Below are 18,657 nucleotides of genomic sequence, written 5' to 3'. Positions count from 1 at the left end.
AATAATCCACAAGAACGAATAAGCTTATAGAACATAATAAGAACGTAGCATATCATTTAACCTAACAATAAATTGAATATGATTCATGTATTATTCAAATTAGAATTATCAAAGTTTAAACAGAGTACATAAGTACATCCAGAGGTACTGAAGTACAAATAGGGGCATGTATGTGCAATTCAGGGGTATCGTAGTACAAGCAAGGGCATATATGTGCAATTCAGGGGCACCGTAGTACAAATAGGGTTATGTATGTACAATTTAGGTGTACTGATGCGTAAATAGGAGCACGTATGTTCAATTTAGGGGTACCGAAGTACAAATAGGGGCACGTATGTGCAATTCAGCACTATAATTCCAAATACAAAATAATTAAAGCATTATAATATAAATACACAACTAAAAATTCATTTATATGGTAAAAGACTACAAACTTAACTCAATGACTAGGGCATAAAATGAAGTTGAACTAGTTCGAAGCTTTAGTTTTTCCTCGATCTAATCCATACACAATCTATCTTTGTCTAAATAGACAAATTGTATCCATTTAATAACTCTACTATTCAATTCAATCCATATTTCATATTTTTGCATAATTACTATTTTGCACAATTACAGGTTCGTACGCAGTTCATCCTTTTCTCAAGCTGGTTGATTTCTCTAGCGACCTGTATCTATCCATACAAATCATCATTTCACATATTTACCATGAACTTTTACTATTTTTATAAATAAGCTCCTAAATACAATTTCTATAAAAAATCACATTAGAAAACTTGTTTATTTCTCAACAAGGACTTATAATATACCATTAAACATCAATAATCACACAAAAGCATTCATGAAACAACCCTAAATCTTTAATAGTTTTGCAAATTAATCGTTGGGCTAGTTAGGTTAAGCTACAATGATCCCTAAAACATAAAAATCATTCAAAATAGGGCTCGAAAACACTAACATGCACAACTTAAGATTGCCGAACCAAGAAGCCCTAAAAATGGCTTTCTCTTATTCAAATTTCAGTGGTAAGCACCTTTAGAGAAGATGAGCATATTTTTTATTTAATTTTAACCTTATTTACTCATTTACCTTTTTAACCTTTTAAAAAAACCAAAATTTCAACAAAACCAAGTCCATAAATATCAACTAACCACTTAATTGGTCTATTTACCATCCAAGTCCCTTAGATTAAAATTTCACAGCTAATTGACACCTTTAACTAATAGAACTCAACTTTTGTACTCTTTATAATTTAGTCCTTTTTATTTAATTAAGCATGCAAACGTTAAAATTTCTTAGCGAAATGTTAATACGACCTTACTAACGTTCCATAGACATTAAATTAATAATTTTCTCTTAAGATTTGTTGTCTCAAAACCATTGTTCTGATTTCACTAAAAACGGGTTGTTACACTGTCAAGTAACTCTTGCAACTGAATCTTTAACTCTTTGAGCTCTTTTGGTGCCATTCGATAGGGCGCAATAGACATCGGTATTGTAGCATGATAAATCTCAATTTCAAACTGAACTTCATGATCTTGTGGCAAAACCAATAATTCTTCAGGAAACACATTAGAGAAATCCCTAACGGTGCGAATATCTTGAACCCTCAACTCATTACCAACTGAATTCGTCACATAAGCCAAATAAGCTTTACAACCTTTACCCATCAACTTTTCAGCCTTCATAGTCAAAACCACATTAAAAATAAAACCCGGTCTTTCGCCAACAACAATAATTTCCAACCCATCACTATTTCTCAAAGTAATTTGCTTAGTCTCAAAATCTACTCTAGCCTTATGCTCAATTAACCAATCCATACCAAGTATTACATCAAAACCATAAAATGATAATTCCATAATATCAACAGAAAATACATGTCCTTCAATCATAAGATGACATCTACGATAAAATTTGTTCACTACTATAATATCACTCAAAAAACTAATGACAGTCATACCCAAACCAATGGTCTCAACAGGAATCTCTAACTTACATTCCAATTAACTCAAAATATATGAATGTGTCAAACCATAATAAAATAAGGAAAATAATGGAGTAGATTGCAAAGAAAAAGTACCTACAATAACATCACTCGGATCCTGATTGTAACAGCCCATTTTTTAGTGAAATCAGAACAGTGGTTTTTGGACAACAAATTTGACATCAAAATCTTTGTTTTATTAATAATTTAATGAATACAGCATGTTAGTAGTTTCATATAAAAATTTCGTTGAGAAATTTTATCTTTTGCACGCTTAAATTGATAAAAAGGACTAAATTGAAAATGGTGCAAAATTTTAGTTCTATAATTAAAAAATGTCAAATTGCTATAAAATTTGAATATGAGTGGCCTTAAATGGTAATTATACCATTAATGTAATTATTGTACAAAGATGGACATCATTTAGATGATTTTGAAAGGTCAATAAAAGATTATTTAAGTAATTTAATAAATAAAGTTAGTAAAATAATAAAAACAAAGGCTATCATCTTTGTTTTCTTTCTTAGCCAATTTTCAACTCAAAAAAACACCATTTTTGGACATTCAATCATTCAGCCAACTCTTTCACTTGCATGTAAGTATTTTTCATCCCAATTTTAATCATTTCAATGTTTTTCGAGTCGTTGCATCTTAATCTAGCTAGCACGAGGACTAAATTGTAAAACTGTTAAAAGTTTAAAGTTTTACCATTAATGTATATTAGCGTTTTTTATGTTTTATGGATGAAAATGAATGTTTGATGATAGTTGAACAACTTTTGTAAAAGGAATTTTGATGAATTTTTCAATTAGGGATTAAATTGAAAAATAGAAAAATATTCATGGTGAAATTGTGAAATAAATGAATTGTTAGGTTTGCTAGGGGCCTAAGTAAAATTTGGCTATAGTGGGATAGTATCAAATTGCATGAATTTTATTTTATAAGCTTAAGGAATAAATTGTAACGTATTCAAAATTATAGAGGCAAAAGCATAATTTTGAAAAAACATGAGGTTTTGATTTAATTGAATAGAATGAAGTTTGAATGAGTTAAATTTGATTATTTAGATCAAGAAAACCAACATACGAATTTAGATCGAGGAAAGGAAAAAGTGTTGGATTAACTGATCGTATTTCTTTGTTTATGATCGTGGTAAGTTTGTACATTTATTTAGCATTTTATTATGCTCAATTTAAATATTATTCAGTTGTATTACAATATTACAACTCTAAGGAAATATCCAACGAAGTTTCGATGAGTATTAGATCTCGTTTGAACCTTAGGAATATATAGGATACAAATATATATCATTAAGGGTTACTGTGTTTTGGGTGTTGGTCCTGAACATATTACTGGTGGCTGAGTTTCTGACATGTGTTGTTGTTGCTTGACAGCTTGTTTGAGCAGCACCGTGTAGCTACGTTTCGACTGATAGCTTCTACGAGCAGACCCACTTATGGCTAGAGAGAGCGTTATTATGAGATAAGAGAAAGTAATGGTTTCGACCATATGTTAGCGCAATGTATGAGATTCCCATGTATCTGATATTATTCTATTGTTTCAACGGGTAAACAAAAGGGAAGGATTGATAGATATTTTGATTAGTAATGCTATGAAAGCATGAAAAAGGTATGATTTGATGATGCTTAAAATATGCTTAGCATGTTTATGAATGTATAAGTGCTTATATGTTATGTACATAAAAGCTATTATGATGTACAATGAATTTGTTAATTAATGTGCTTATGACTAACTTAAGTGGTTGATATTGCTTAGGCTTGTGCCAAGCAAAGTTGGATTAATTCATTAGTTGCTTTAAGCTCATATATATTGAAATGGTAAGTTTTATTTATAAATTATGAACTTACTAAGCATTAAATGCTTACTTTGTGTTATTTCTCACATGTCTGTAGTTAATCGGAAGCTTGTTCAGTTCAGAAGCTTGTCAGAGATCTATCACACTATCCATCGGCTATATCGGTAGATTTTGATTACTTTGAGTCATGGTTATAATGGCATGTATAGGTGTCTTTGTTTGTTGAAATTAGCCATTATGCTTGGCTTGTATATATGGTACTTTTTAATGGTTGTTATTTTGGCTTCTAAATACTAAAATGATGGTAGTGAAATGGTAATTATAATGGTATGCTTGGAAATGTTGGATGGTATGGAATGAGTTAGTGCATTAAGTTGTTAATGGCTAGCTTTGGTAGCTTGAATATAATTGGCATTTGGTAAATTTATTATGGTACATGGTAGATGTGGAAATGGTCTTAATGATAGTTGTTGAGCATGAGAATGGTATGTGAACATTATGGTTAATGTAGCATTTAAGTTGTTCAACTAGTTGATTGAGACTTGGGTTAATTTAATTAGTGTGTAATTAAGTTTGATTGCTGAGATTGAGGTGCCATTTTGGCATATTGGTTGAGTGGTTAGTTTTGATAATGTTGAAGCTTGATTATGCATAAGTTAGGTATGTTTTGAATGCATGATTATAGGTACGTTCAGGTTGTGCAAGTGGCTAGAATTTTGGTGAGAAATATGGCTTGGAAATTACCTATTTTTTGTCGACGCGGCTAGAGACATGGCCGTATGTCTCAACCGTGCGTGACACGCCACCAAGCGACATGGCCATGTGACCCTTGTAGCTTACAAAGAGTTGCAAGTCAGCTATTACACGACCTAGCACATGGCCTGGCACACGAGCGTGTGAGGTCATTTCGAGGGGTACACGGCCTGGCACATGGGCATGTAGCTTGGCCATGTGACCTAAGTTAGAGTGCTACACTGGCATAGACACAGGCTGGGACATGGCCTTGTGTCCCTACTTCAAATGTCCATACGGCCTGAGGCACGGATGTATCTTTCAGCCGTGTTAGTCACACGGCCTGGCCAGAGGGCTGTGTGACCCCTGCAGTTTTAAAAATTTCATCTTTCCTCAAAAAATTCTAAAGCTTTTCAATTTAGTCCTGACTCATTTTTAATGTCTTTTTAAGGCCTCGAGGGCTTGTAAAAGGGACTATATGTATGAGTTTGAATAACATTTCTATGTTTTCTGTTGTGTTTTATATATGGTGAATAAATGTTCGTTGTATGATGTTATCATCCGGTAATGCTTTGTAGCCCAATTCTGGTGTCAGATACAGGCTATGGGTATTACATTTATTGGTATCAAAGCTACAGTTTAGCTAATTCTCAGACTGAACGTAGCGTATGTGAGTTTAGAAATACGTGTCATTGTATAACCTATGATAGTGTGATAATTCCTAACATGTTTTCAAATATCTTTTCATATAGTAATGAATTTCAACTAAGTCGACTCCGATAAAGTAGAAAGTAACGCGCAAGCCTCCATTCACGGAGCAGGGTTGAATGGTTCAAGCCTGTATATGAGGGCTGAGGAGGAGAGGCTAAGGAAGCCTTCCTCCAAATGATGAGTGAGTGGTTCACTAAATTTGTTCGAACAAATCTGGCTGCTCAACGACCTCTACCCCCACCTGTTGCCCAACCGGTTCTGTTATTCCTCAAGGTTTGGAACCTTTATGCGTGAATAAGCCGCATGCTGATAAAATCTGCAAATATGGGGCAAAAGAATTTAGGGCTACCATTGAAGACGATCTTGAGTGAGCAAAATTCTGGTTAGAGAACATGATCAAAGTTTTTAATGAGCTATCTTGTTCACCGGTTGAATGCGTTAAATGTGTCGTATCTCTATTGAAAGGTTCAGCCTACCAAAAGTGGAATACATTTGTTTCTATTGTGATGAGAGAACATGTAGATTGGGAATTTTTCCAAATCGAGTTTAGGAATAAATATATAAGTTAGAGGTTTCTCGATCAGAAACGAAAAGAATTCCTTGAGCTTAAAGAGGGTCATATGAAAGTATCCGAATGTGAAAGATAATTTGTCAGGTTGAGCAAGTATGCCAGAGAATGTATTCCAACCGAAGTTGTTATGTGTAAACGGTTTGAAGACGGCTTAAATGAAGACATAAAGCTTTTATTCAGGATTATCGAGCTAAAAGAATTTGTTGTTTTGGTTGATAGCACACATAAAGTCGAGGAGCTTAGCAAAGAGAAAAGAAAAGTTGATTTTAAAGCTAGAGACTCAAGAAAAAGATCAACTGGAAAGTCGTATTAGTCATCATCAAAGAGATCAAAAGAACACCATAATCGTTCGACTGCTTCAGTGGGATATCCTAGCAGAGACCGGAGTAAACAACATTTGGGTTCTAAAGCTCAAGCTACGTCAGTAGCGAGTGTTGGCAGTGTGAAAGCCAACAAGCCTGATTGTTAGTGATGTGGATGACAACACTTTTGTGAGTGCTGGATGAAAGATGGAGCCTATTTTAGATGTGGTTCACATGAACAATTCATTCGAGATTGTCCTGAGTTACCTAAAAAAGAAAAGATTCAGACTGTCCGACCGAGTAATATAGTTGCGAGAGGGAGATCGTCGAGGAATCTTAGAAATATGGATAATAGCCGTAGTGCGACCAAGGACTCTGTTGTGAGGTCTGAGGCACGAGTACCAGCTAAAGCCTATGCGATCCGTGTGCGAGAGGAAGCTTCTGCTCCAGATGTTAGTACTGGTACTTTCTCTATCTTTGACACTACTGTTATTGCTTTGATTGATCCGGGATCAACCCATTCCTATGTATGCACAAATCTAGTGTCAAGTAAAAGTTTACCTATTAAGTCCACTGAATTTGTGGTTAAAGTATCAAACCCCTTAGGTCAGTATGTGTTAGTTGATAAAGTCTGCAAGAACTGTCTGTTGATGACTTGGGGTTACAGCTTTCCGGCTAATTTGATGCTATTTCCATTTGATGAGTTTGATGTAATTCTGAGAATGGATTGATTGACTCTGCATGATGCTATTATGAATTGTAGATGAAAGCTTATTATATTGAAATGTCAGAACGGTGAGACACTTTGAATTGAATCAGATAGTTTGAGTGGGTTTCCTATTGTTATTTCAACTATATCAGCGTAGAAATACGTGAGAAAAGGTTATGATGCATACTTTGCATATGTATTAGATTCTAATGTATCTGAGTTGAAACTTGAATCAGTGCCTGTGGTTTGTGAATATCGTTTCAAGAGGAGTTACCCGGATTACTGCCGATCAGGGAAGTTGAGTTTACTATTGAGTTAGTACCGAGAACGTCACCGATATTGATAGCACCATACAAAATGGCTCCTTGAGGTTTCGCTTGACCTAGTTTTTCACCTTGGGGTGCACCGGTTTTGTTTGTTAAAAAAAGGACGGATTAATGAGATTGTGTACTGATTATCGTCAGCTCAACAAGGTTACGATCAAGAAAAAGTATTCATTGCCATGAATAGATTATTTATTTGATCAGTTGAAAGGTGCAATGATATTCTCGAAGATTGATCTACGTTCTAGAAATTATTAGCTTCAAGTTAAAGATTCGGATTTGTCAAAAACTGCATTTAGAACCAGGTACGGACACTATGAATTTCTTGTGATGCTGTTCGGTTTAGCTAATGCACCTTCAGTATTTATGGATTTGATGAACAAAATTTTTAGATCGTATTTAGATTGTTTTGTTGTAGTGTTTATCGATGACACTTTGATTTACTCACGAGATGAATCTGAGCATGCCAAGCATCTGAGAATTGTGTTGTAGACACTGCGGGAAAAGCATTTGTACACCAAATTTAGTAAATGTGACTTTTAGCTTTGCGAATTCAGTTTTTTGGGAAATATTGTATCAACCGAAGGCATCAGAGTTGATTCGAGTAAAATTTCAACAGTTGTTGACTAGAAACCTCCAAGTAATGTGATCGAAGTTAGAAGTTTTCTAGGATTAGCTGGTCATTACCGAATATTTGTCAAGGGGTTCTCAATGATTGATACACCGATGAGGAGACTTCTATAAAAGGATGTGAAGTTCAAGTGGTCTAAGAGATGCTAGCAAAGTTTTAATCAGTTCAAAGCATTATTGACCGAGACACCATTACTAGTTCAGCCTGAATCGGGTAAAGAATTTGTAATTTTCAGCGATGCATCTTTAAATGGTTTAGGTTGTGTTTTGATGAAATAAGGAAAAGTGATAGCTTATGCTTCCAGACAGTTAAAGCTGCATAAAAATAATTATCCATCACACGATTTGGAACTGGCAACTTTTCGCGTTAAAGATTTGGCGACATCATTTTTACGGCAAAAAATGTCATATTTTTGCCGATCATAAGAGTTTGAAGTATTTAATGTCGTAGAAAGATTTGAATCTCAGACAGCGTAAATGGCTCAAGTTATTGAAAGACTACGAGTTGATTATAGATTATCATTTAGGTAAAGCAAATGTAGTTGCAGATGCTCTGAGTAGAAAGTCTATACGCTTTGCAAGCGTTGAATACGCGTTTGACAATGTCTTTTGATGGGTTGATTTTAGTTGAGTTAAAAGCTGGACCAATGTTTTTACGGTAGATTTGTAAAGCTCAAAAATGCGATAAGGTGTTAATAGTTAAACGGAGATTGAGTGAGTCGATTCTTGATTCAAATTTTCAAATTGGGTCTGATTATTGCTTACTTTTTAGAGACAGAGTTTGTGTACTGAGGAATCAAGAGTTAATTCAAAAAATTTTGCATGAAGCTCATAGTGGTAGCTTGTCCATTCATCCTGGTAGCACTAAAATATACAATGATTTGAAACAGATGTACTGGTGGTCGGGTATGAAGCAAGAGATTTCAAATTTTGTATCAACGTGTATAGTATATCAACAAGTTAAAGCTGAACATCAGGTATCTTCTGGTTTATTACAGCCAGTGATGATACCAAAATGGAAATGGGAGGGAGTTATGATAGACTTTGTATAAGGTTTACCCTTGTCTCTGAGGAAGAAAAATGTCAGGTTACACGGGGTGCTAGTTTCTATTATTTATGATAGAGATCCGCGGTTTACATCACGATTTTAGAGCAAGCTACAGGAAGCTCTAGGTATGCGGTTACATTTTAGTACTTCATTTCATCTACAGACTAATGGTCAGTCGAAGCGAGTAATTCAAATACTTGAGGATATGCTTTGTTGTTGTGTATTAGAGTTCGAAGGCAACTCGGAGAAATACTTACCGCTAGTAGAGTTCGCGTACAATAATTGTTATTAGTGGAGTATAAAGATGGCACCGTATGAAGCTTTGTATGGCTTTAAATGTTGAACTCCATTATATTGGACCGAGCTCAGTGAGAAAAAGATTCACGGGGTTGATTTGATTCGAAAGACTGAAGAGAAAGTGAAAGTAATCTATGACAGTTTGAAAACAGCCTCAGATCAACAGAAATTGTATATAGATTTGAAACATAAAGACATTCAATTTCAAGTTGGTAATACAGTATTCCAGAAAGTATTGCCCTGGAAGAAAGTTCTTCAATTCGATCTCAAAGGGAAGTTAAGTTTGCGATTTATTTGGCCTTATGAGATTAATGAAAGAATCAGACTAGTAGCGTATCGATTAGCTTTACCGTCAGAGTTAGAATAGATTCATAACGTTTTTCATGTATCTATGTTATGACGATACTGATCAGACCTTTCACTTGTTAGCTCATCAGTAGATGTTGAAATTCAGCATGATATGTCATACAGCAAGGAACAAATCTGAATTTTGGCACGTGAAGTTAAAGAATTGAGAAATAAGAGCATATCGTTAGTAAAGGATCTTTGGAAAATTCATGGTATAGAGGAGGCCACCTGGGAACCAGAGGAAGCTATGAGAAAGCAATATCCGAATCTCTTTTCTGGTAGATTTGACATGGAAATCCTCCAGTAATATATTGTGTCCTCACCCTGTAACACTCTAGGTAGGGTCACACGGCCATGTGATAGGCCGTGTTACTCTTGAAATTTTCCCACACGCCCTTGTGTTAGGCCTTGTAACTCACTGACTTACATACAAAGGAACCTTCAGGAGACACACAGCTGTGTCGCCAGGCTGTGTGTCACACATGGTTGAGTCACATGCCCGTGTAAACCTAAAATTTACCTAAAACAAGCCATTCCCAACACATTTTCATGCAAGACCATTTGAACAAATTATACACACTAACAAGGCATCATACCTTTCTGAAACATACATATATTTGCCATTCCAAATATCCTAATTCAACTAACCAATATGCCATTCAAAGGCATCTCAAAAGCAATCTAAACATCAACAACTAAAACATATCAACATTGATCCATTTCTTGCATATCAACTTAGTTAAATCATACACCAAAATATTCTACAAGTACTCACTTTAATACCATTATAATTATACCAAAACAAAGAAACGTATTTACAAGCATGATAAACTACCTAATGACATGGTTTAGTAAAGTGTCAAATTGTACCAAAATAACCTATTTAGCCACATATACATGTCACTAACCTAAGAGACACAAGAACTACCATAGTCAGCAATAGAACTTTATAAAACAATCCATAAGAATCGGTAAGTTCATACAACTTAGTAAGATCATCGTATTTCTTTCAATCTAACACAATTAGATAAAATTCAAATACTATTAGGTTCCAGGGTTCCTAGAGTATAACAACACATGTAAATGAGTTCAGGGATATTGAAATACAATCAGGGGCATGTATGTGCAAAGAGGGGTATCGAAGTACAAACACGGGCACATATGAGCAAACAGGGGTACCGAAGTACAATTAGGGGCACGTATGTGCAAATATTCAACAATTAAATATCGACCTTTCATTAAGAAATCATAATATAAAGTATAATTATAAATTCATTTACATATTGAAACACTATGAACATACATAATATTTAATTTTGAACAACTCGCAGAGGCTAGTCTATTATTTTCTTTTTTACTCAGTTATTTTCTTTTTTATCCAAATTTTGATACGCAATGGAATCAACTTGATCAAATGCACTATCTCCTTTCTATGGTGAATTTTCAGTGGAGACAAGAAAAGTGAAGAAGATGAACATGATTTCTCACATTATTTTTAGTTTTATTTACTAATTTATCTTTTTGCCCTTTAAATATCAACATATTTTCAATAATACCAAATCCATATATATCCACTATCAACATGTACAGTATAATTACCATTCAAGTCCATTAACATTCACTTATAAAGCTATTTGATTCATTTAACTATTAGAACTCAACTTTTTCACTTTTTACGATTTAGTCGTTTTCACTTAATTAAGCATTAAAACATTAAAATTTCTTAACGAATTTTTAATACAACTTTAATAAAATCCCATAGACACTAAATACATAATAAAATAATAATTTACTCATCGAAATTGTGGTTCTAAAACCACTATTCTGATATCACTAAAAATTAGGTTGTTACAACTCAGGTATCATATTTAACGAATATGATTAAAACACTAAAAAGGCCAGCCGCAGTGCAGGAAATAAAAGCAACCGAGTTATTATGTGTTTATTTTAGAGTAGATCATGTTTTTGATGAATGCCCATCAAATCAAGCCTCAGTTTATTATATGGGGAATTTTAATTGGAGCAACAATAACCCATATTCCAACACAAATAATCTGGGGTGGAAGCAACATCCCAACTTCAGTTGGAGTAATCCAGGGGTAGGAAATTTCTGCAGTGTTATTAGAAAAAATTTTGTGGGTGCACCACCCTGATACAATCAACTCATGTCATAGAAAAATGATCAGCAAAATTCGGCTTCGAATTCTTCATCCGTGGAAGATCTATTGAAGGAATACATGGCCTAGAATGATGCTATAATTCAAAGTCAGCTACATCTTTAAGACCTTTAGAGAATGAAGTAGGGAAAATTGGCAAAGCATTGAGCTTAAGACTACAAGGAGGACTACCGAGTGACATAAAAAATTCACGATATCAAAGAAAGGAACGGTGTAAAACCGTTACGCTCAGAAGTTGTATGTAGTTATCAGGAGTTGTTAATGACACCACTGTTCAAGAAAGTAGTTTAGATTTCACAAATATGAATAATTCAGAAGCAGTAGTGGAGCAGGCTACAAATGGAAAGAGTAACCAAAAAATGTTGAAGCAGATTCATCTTGTATTGCCTATAAAAATGCCATGGCAAAACAACCTTAACAAATGCAAGGAAGGCTACCGCCACCTTTTCCTTAGCATTTTCAAATATCTAAGCAAGATTTTAAATTCAAGAAATTCTTGGATGTCTTGAAGCAATTACATATCAACATACCATTGGTGGAAGCATTGGAACAAATGCCCAATTATGTGAAATTAATGAAGGATATCTTATCAAAAAAAAAGCTTAGGGGAGTTCAAAACTGTTGCTCTCACTGAAGAATGCACATCAATGATGAGAAATAAATTGCCACCAAAACTTAAGGATCCAAGGAGTTTTGTTATACATTGCTCTATTGGAAACCATTATGTAGGCAAAGCATTATGCGACTTGGGTGGGAGTATAAATCTAATCCCTATGTCTGTTTTCAGGAAGCTAGGAATAGGAAAGGTGAGACCTACAACTATCACTTTACAATTAGCTGACTCTTCATATGCACATCCAGAAGGTAAAATAGAAGACGTGTTGGTAAGAGTTGACAAATTTATTTTTCCAACAGATTTTATTATTTTGGAATGTGAAGTTGATAAAGTAGAACATTAATTGATGTACAAAACAAACATATAACTTTTAATTATCAACATATAAGTTTTAATGTTTTCGATGCTATGAAGTGTGCAAATACAGATGAAGAATGTCACGCTGTAGAGATTTTTGACACAATAGTTCAAGAAGAAATTGTAGAATTTTATCATAATAATTGTAATGATGATGTAAACTAAATTGATTTAATTAAAACAGATATGATTAAAGATCTCGGTGAACTGATAGAAGTTAAGTGAATCGAGAATGAATCAAGGAGAGGTTTCGAACCATTAAATTTATCGAACCATTATTTTAAACCTCCTTGGCCATCCATAGAAGATCCTCCTACGTTGGAATTGAAGCCTTTACCAACACATCTAATGTATGCTTACTTGGGAGATAACATTACATTGCCAGTAATTCTTTGTGTAGCATTGACATTAGATCAAGAAGCTCAATTATTGAAAGTTTTAAAGAAATCTAAGAAAGCATTGGGATGGACAATTGCGGATATCAAATGAATTAGTCCCAGCTATGGAATGGGTTTTTGAAATTTTGAATTTTTGAAAGAACTGTTTGAAATGGTTGGAAGAATTGAAAATGTTTCATTGATTGTGTGGTACACCGAGTCTCCGACACCGAATCCGTAAGTTTTCTGAATACTATTTTTTGTTTTTAACTGTTATACTAAGATTACTTTAGATATTAAATTGTCTTGTGATACTAAAATTTAGATTTTGGTAGTTATTCTTTGTGTTCTGGAAATTGTATGCGTGTGAAAAATTTGTCTGCTTTAGTGTTAGTATTTAGAGTGCACAGTGGGAGTGTAGTGGTGAAGCCTGTGTGGTACGACTATCTTGTTAGTTGGAAATTTCGAGGACAAAATTTCTTTAAGGCGGGTAGAATTGTAACGCCTCAAATTTTGGGCCTAAAAGAAATGGGCTTCTAGTATCGGAGCAATTGGATTTTAGTTGTGCGAGAAAATTTCACTAATTGCATGTTTAACCTAGTGGCTAAGTGATTTGGGAAGAGTTGGGAGTGTTGGAGAAGTCCTGGGTCCAAACCAGCGCTCCAGCAAAAATTTTAGTTTTTCCTTAAAGGGGAGTTGGCATTAGCTGGAAGGCCTTATAAATTTATTTGGTTAAAATATGACACAAGAAAGTGAGTGGTTTAGTGGCAAGGCGTCATTAAGGTTGTAAGGGAGCATAGGTTCAAGTCTTGGTGCTTGCAATTCATTTTGATTTTCTTTTAATAAAAATCGACTTTGGCCTACAGGCTTATTTTTAGTTGTGCTTGTTTTGTTCCACAAGGAGGTAGTTAGTAAGGTGGCTTGCGGCATGGGTTAAGTTATAGGGGAGCCTAAGTTTGAAACCCCTTGCATGCGAAATGTGACTGTTTTGCTAATTTCGGACAGTTTTGGAGGATTGATGGTGGGATCCTACATCGAGAAGCTAGCATGAGAGTAGGCGAGAAGCTAGCTTTAAATAGAGCGATCTATGAAGAGAGTAAGCATACCTTGGTTGGCGTTTGGGCATAGGAGTGTTCGGAGCGCGGATTAACTCCAAATTCCTATCATGTGTGTATTTCGCACTACTCTAGAGTGGCAAATGCCGAAATGCCGATCACACGATGATGGTAGCCACTTGAGCATGCGAGCGCACGTGTGGGAGCTTCAACGCGATAGTTGAGGCCATCATGAATGTTCTTGTGGGTTTAGGCTGTTTGGGCCATGATGGGTCGAAAGGGGCCATGTGGGCCCAATGGGTTCATGGGCCCAATCGAATAAGTTGTATGATTGTGTAGTAAATATTTGATTGGACTATGTGAATATCATATCTGCGGCCAGATTTGGGCTAAATGGGCCACACGGGCGTGTGGGCCTGTTTGGGTCGAGAATGGCCCCTAGGCCCATTCGCATTGTTATCTCTGTTTGGAAAACTTTGGTTTGCAAAATTATTGAAATACCATCAGTTTCTGAAATTACCAAAGTATCCCTAATTTTGAAAATTATCGAAATACCCTTATAGTCTAAAATGATTGTTTTTCCCTTGTAGGGAGATGATTGCCTTGGTTTTCTAATTTGACTGACTTGACTGTGGACGAATGACTGGTATATTTTTAATATATGTGTAAATGACTGTTACTTTGCTTGGCCATATTGCATACACGTATGATGGTTGAGCATGACATTCACGACATATTGCATGGGGTTGGGATTCTGTTATGGAGGAAGTGCTTATACTGGTGGCTTTGCCACATATACTATTCTGGTAGCTTTGTTGTATTATTATTATTGGCAGGTTTGCTGCACTATTGTTGTGTAGGGTTGGGTGGGTTGACTTTTTCCCCACATGGTGTGTAACAGCCCGATTCTAGGCCTAGTCGGAACAGTGGTTTCGAGACCACAAATCTGACGAGGGAAAATATTATTATCATTATATTTTTATGATCTACAATTTCAGGGAAAAATTTCGTAAAAATTTCGTTCGAAAATTTCGACATTTGGGCACTCAATTTAGTCAAAAGAACGAAATTGTAAAAAGTACAAAAGTTGAGTTCTACATGTTAGAGGTGTCCAATTGTTATGAAATTTTAAATTGGACCCGTAGCTTATCGGTTAGCTTTGCCAGCAGAGTTGGAAAGAATGCATAATGTATTTCATGTATCGATGTTGCGACGCTATCGTTCTGATCCCTCACATATAGTTTCCCCTACAGAGATTGAAATTCGACCAGATCTGCCTTATAAGAAGGAACCAATAAAGATTCTGGCTTGAAAGCTCAAACAGTTAAGGAATAAGAGTGTAGCCTTAGTAAAAGTGTTGTGGCAAAAACATGGAATGGAAGAAGCTACGTGGGAATTGGAGGAAGTTATGAGGAAATAGTACCCAAACCTCATTTCCGGTAAGATTTTCGAGGACGAAAATCCCTAGGGGGAGAATTGTAACAGTCCGATTCTGGGCCTAATCGAAACAGTGGTTTCAAGACCACAAATTTGATGAGGGAAAATATTATTATCATTATATTTTTATAGTCTACAATTTCACGAAAAAATTTCGTAAAAATTTCATTCAAAAATTTCGACGTTTGGGCACTCAATTTAGTCAAAAGGACTAAATTGTAAAAAGTGCAAAAGTTGAGTTCTACATGTTAGAGGTGCCCAATTGTTCTGAAATAGATTTTTTAAGGGCATTTTAGTCATTTGGTAATAAAAAAAGAATTAAAATGGGAAAAAGATGGAAAACTGGTGTTCATCTTCATTGGTTGGTGCCAAATTTTGGAAGACACCATAGCTAGGGTTTATTCACTTTCTCAAGCTCATAGTAAGTGCATCTTAGCCCCATTTTTAATGTTCTTCGCATTTTTAAGATCCTCGTAGCTCGTTTTAGCTATTTCTACCTTCATGTTAGGGTTCACATTTGGAAAAATACCCATAGGTGAAATGTGTTTATTTTTCTGTTTTATGGTCTAATATGAAGTTAGGAATTATGTTAAACAACTTTTTCTAAGCGATTTTAAGTGAAAACGGGTAAATCGACATAATCGGTAAAAATATTTAATGTTCATAAGTACATGTTAGAGTGAGAATTTGATATTGCCATAGAAGGAAAAAGTGTTCAGCATGCTGGAAAACATAAGAATAAGGAGTGAAATTTAATTTTCGAGCTTGGGGATAAAAATGTAATTATGGAAAAGTTTAGGGATAAAATCATAATTTTGACAAAAGTTGAGTCGAAGTTTGTTTTAATAAATGTGAATGTTAAACAAGCTCAATTTGTTCAAGAAGTCAAATACTGATGATGATGATGAGGTGCCTATTAACCAGCTAAAAGGAGAGTGCTACAAGCGAGCTACTAGAAAATTTGTTCAAGATGATGTTGGTGAAGTAGAAAGGAAGCAATGCCACAAACACGCTGCCAAAAAATCAACCCAATCCAATTATAGTAACCCCTATTCCTTCCAAGCTTTTATTTTCTTCTTTCATTTTATAGCATATGTTTCATGCATTCATATTTGGTTATCATTGCATTTTTATAATTTTCAATTGTTGTTTTTTACCTTTTGACATGTTTCATTGTTCATGCGTTGAAGACAATGCATCCCTTAGGTTTGGGGGTGTGTTGTGTTATAAATATAGTACGTTGTAGATAGATTCTTTAATATTCATGCATTTTGTCATTCATTTTGCCATTACATACAAATGCCAAATAATTATCAGACTATGCTGAGTATATTGATATCAGTGATGTTCGATGAGGATAATAACTCTTCGATGAATTCAAAAAATTGTGAAAGTTAATTAAGCATGTTTAGCTTAGGATAGTTGTTTGAAAATTAATTCCTAAAAGTAGAATAACTTAAGTATCAATGCAATTAAATCTAGAGTAGGGTTCTTTTAATGCATTTAAAATTTCTTGAACCTAAATTCAATAATTTGGTTATGAATAATAAGGAATACCCTAGCAATAGTTTTACACTCATATGTTTGAAACTGTTGAGTAGGTCAGTAATTCTTTCTTTACTTCATCGTATTATTGATCAGAAAAATGAGCTCAAATAAGAGTGAGTAAAAAAATAAAAAATGTTGTATTAATAATAATTTAGGGACACTCCACTATAGTAATAGGCTAATTAGCTAAAGAGGTAGTTGTTTACTCCATCTATCTCTTTAGTTAAAAGCCTTAGCTTTATGGGTGAAAAACATTCAAATTGTGGCATGATATACTACCTGGTAATCTAGTGTACGCTCCATTGAGATTGTCAAGTAAAGAAACCATGTGACAAGATGAATTCCCTAGAAAAAAATATTTATAATTAAAACTTGGAAATGACTAAATACGTGAGAATAAGGAAACTAAGTTTAGAGGAAAGATATCCAAAATACATTAGGAGAGGTCTGGTATAGTCAGAATTGCATAATTATTTAGGAACTTTTATTTTTAGGAAACATTTTTTGCACTTTATTTGCTAAACAAGCCTATAAAACTCAAACAAATTCTTTTCAATAGAAGACTGCTGAGAATGGAGGTATTAAATATACTTCATATGGTTCAACAGTACCAATGGTAACTATGTGTTTTGGCAAGTACTCATGCATTCATGCATACTCATATATATTTTTCTTGAGGACAAGCAATAATTTAGGTTTTGGGGTGTGATAACTTTTAAAAATAATTATACTTAAGCCTCTATATTGAGTTAATTGGTTGTAATTAAGTAGATATGTTTGCATTTTTAGAACATTGCATAACAAAGCTTGGATTGCGCTATAAATATTATTATTTGTTACTTTTATTATTGGAGAAGAAAGGTGTTGGTTGTGGTTGGGAGCAGGTGCAGGATGAAGAAGAGAAGAGAAAATAAAGTAGGAAAATGAAGGAAGTGAAATATTGCCATGGCAAAATGTTGGTTAGATTACCAACAAGAATGCCATGGCAATTCTGGGAAGATGATACAACACTCAGCCTGTGTCACTCTCAACCAAGTTCTCGTGAAAAATCTCTCAGCCAAGAATCTGGAGAGAGAGAACAATTAGAGAACAATTAGAGAACAATTTTTTTCTCTACCTTAGGTTCTCATAAAAAATCTGGAAGAAAGAGAGGAAAGGGTAGTAGCTTATAGAGTAGAAGAGTTATAGATCCACGGAAGGGGAAGAGAAATCTGCCCTGGGTTTTGCATCAAATCTCATTATTAGAGCGAAAGTTGGAGTAGTGAGAGCTTCCTGTAGTTTTGCCTTTATTTTCTGATTTTAACTTTGTGATTTATAAACTTAAATAATGATGTTGAGTGGTTTTGTTTTGGATTTGAATGTCCAACCCATGAGCTAAATCTCATTAGGTTGGAATTATTTGGGTGAATTTTCATTATCATTAATGCCCATTATTTGATTTTAAGTACAATATTGTTTCATTCGATTTGTGACAATTTTAAATGCATGCATGCAAGCTCTAGACATAAATGACTGCATAGTATGTTATTAGATCTAATTTAATTCTGGAAAGATTAAATTGATAGGATTATTATCAGTTAATACATGCAAGTATTCAAAAGAATATTTGCAGCACCCTA

The sequence above is a fragment of the Gossypium hirsutum genome, chromosome D04 (genome assembly GCF_007990345.1).
Source record: "Gossypium hirsutum isolate 1008001.06 chromosome D04, Gossypium_hirsutum_v2.1, whole genome shotgun sequence".
NCBI lineage: Eukaryota > Viridiplantae > Streptophyta > Magnoliopsida > Malvales > Malvaceae > Gossypium > Gossypium hirsutum.
The sequence above is the reverse complement of the archived record's forward strand: the minus strand, read 5'-3'. Positions refer to the sequence as shown.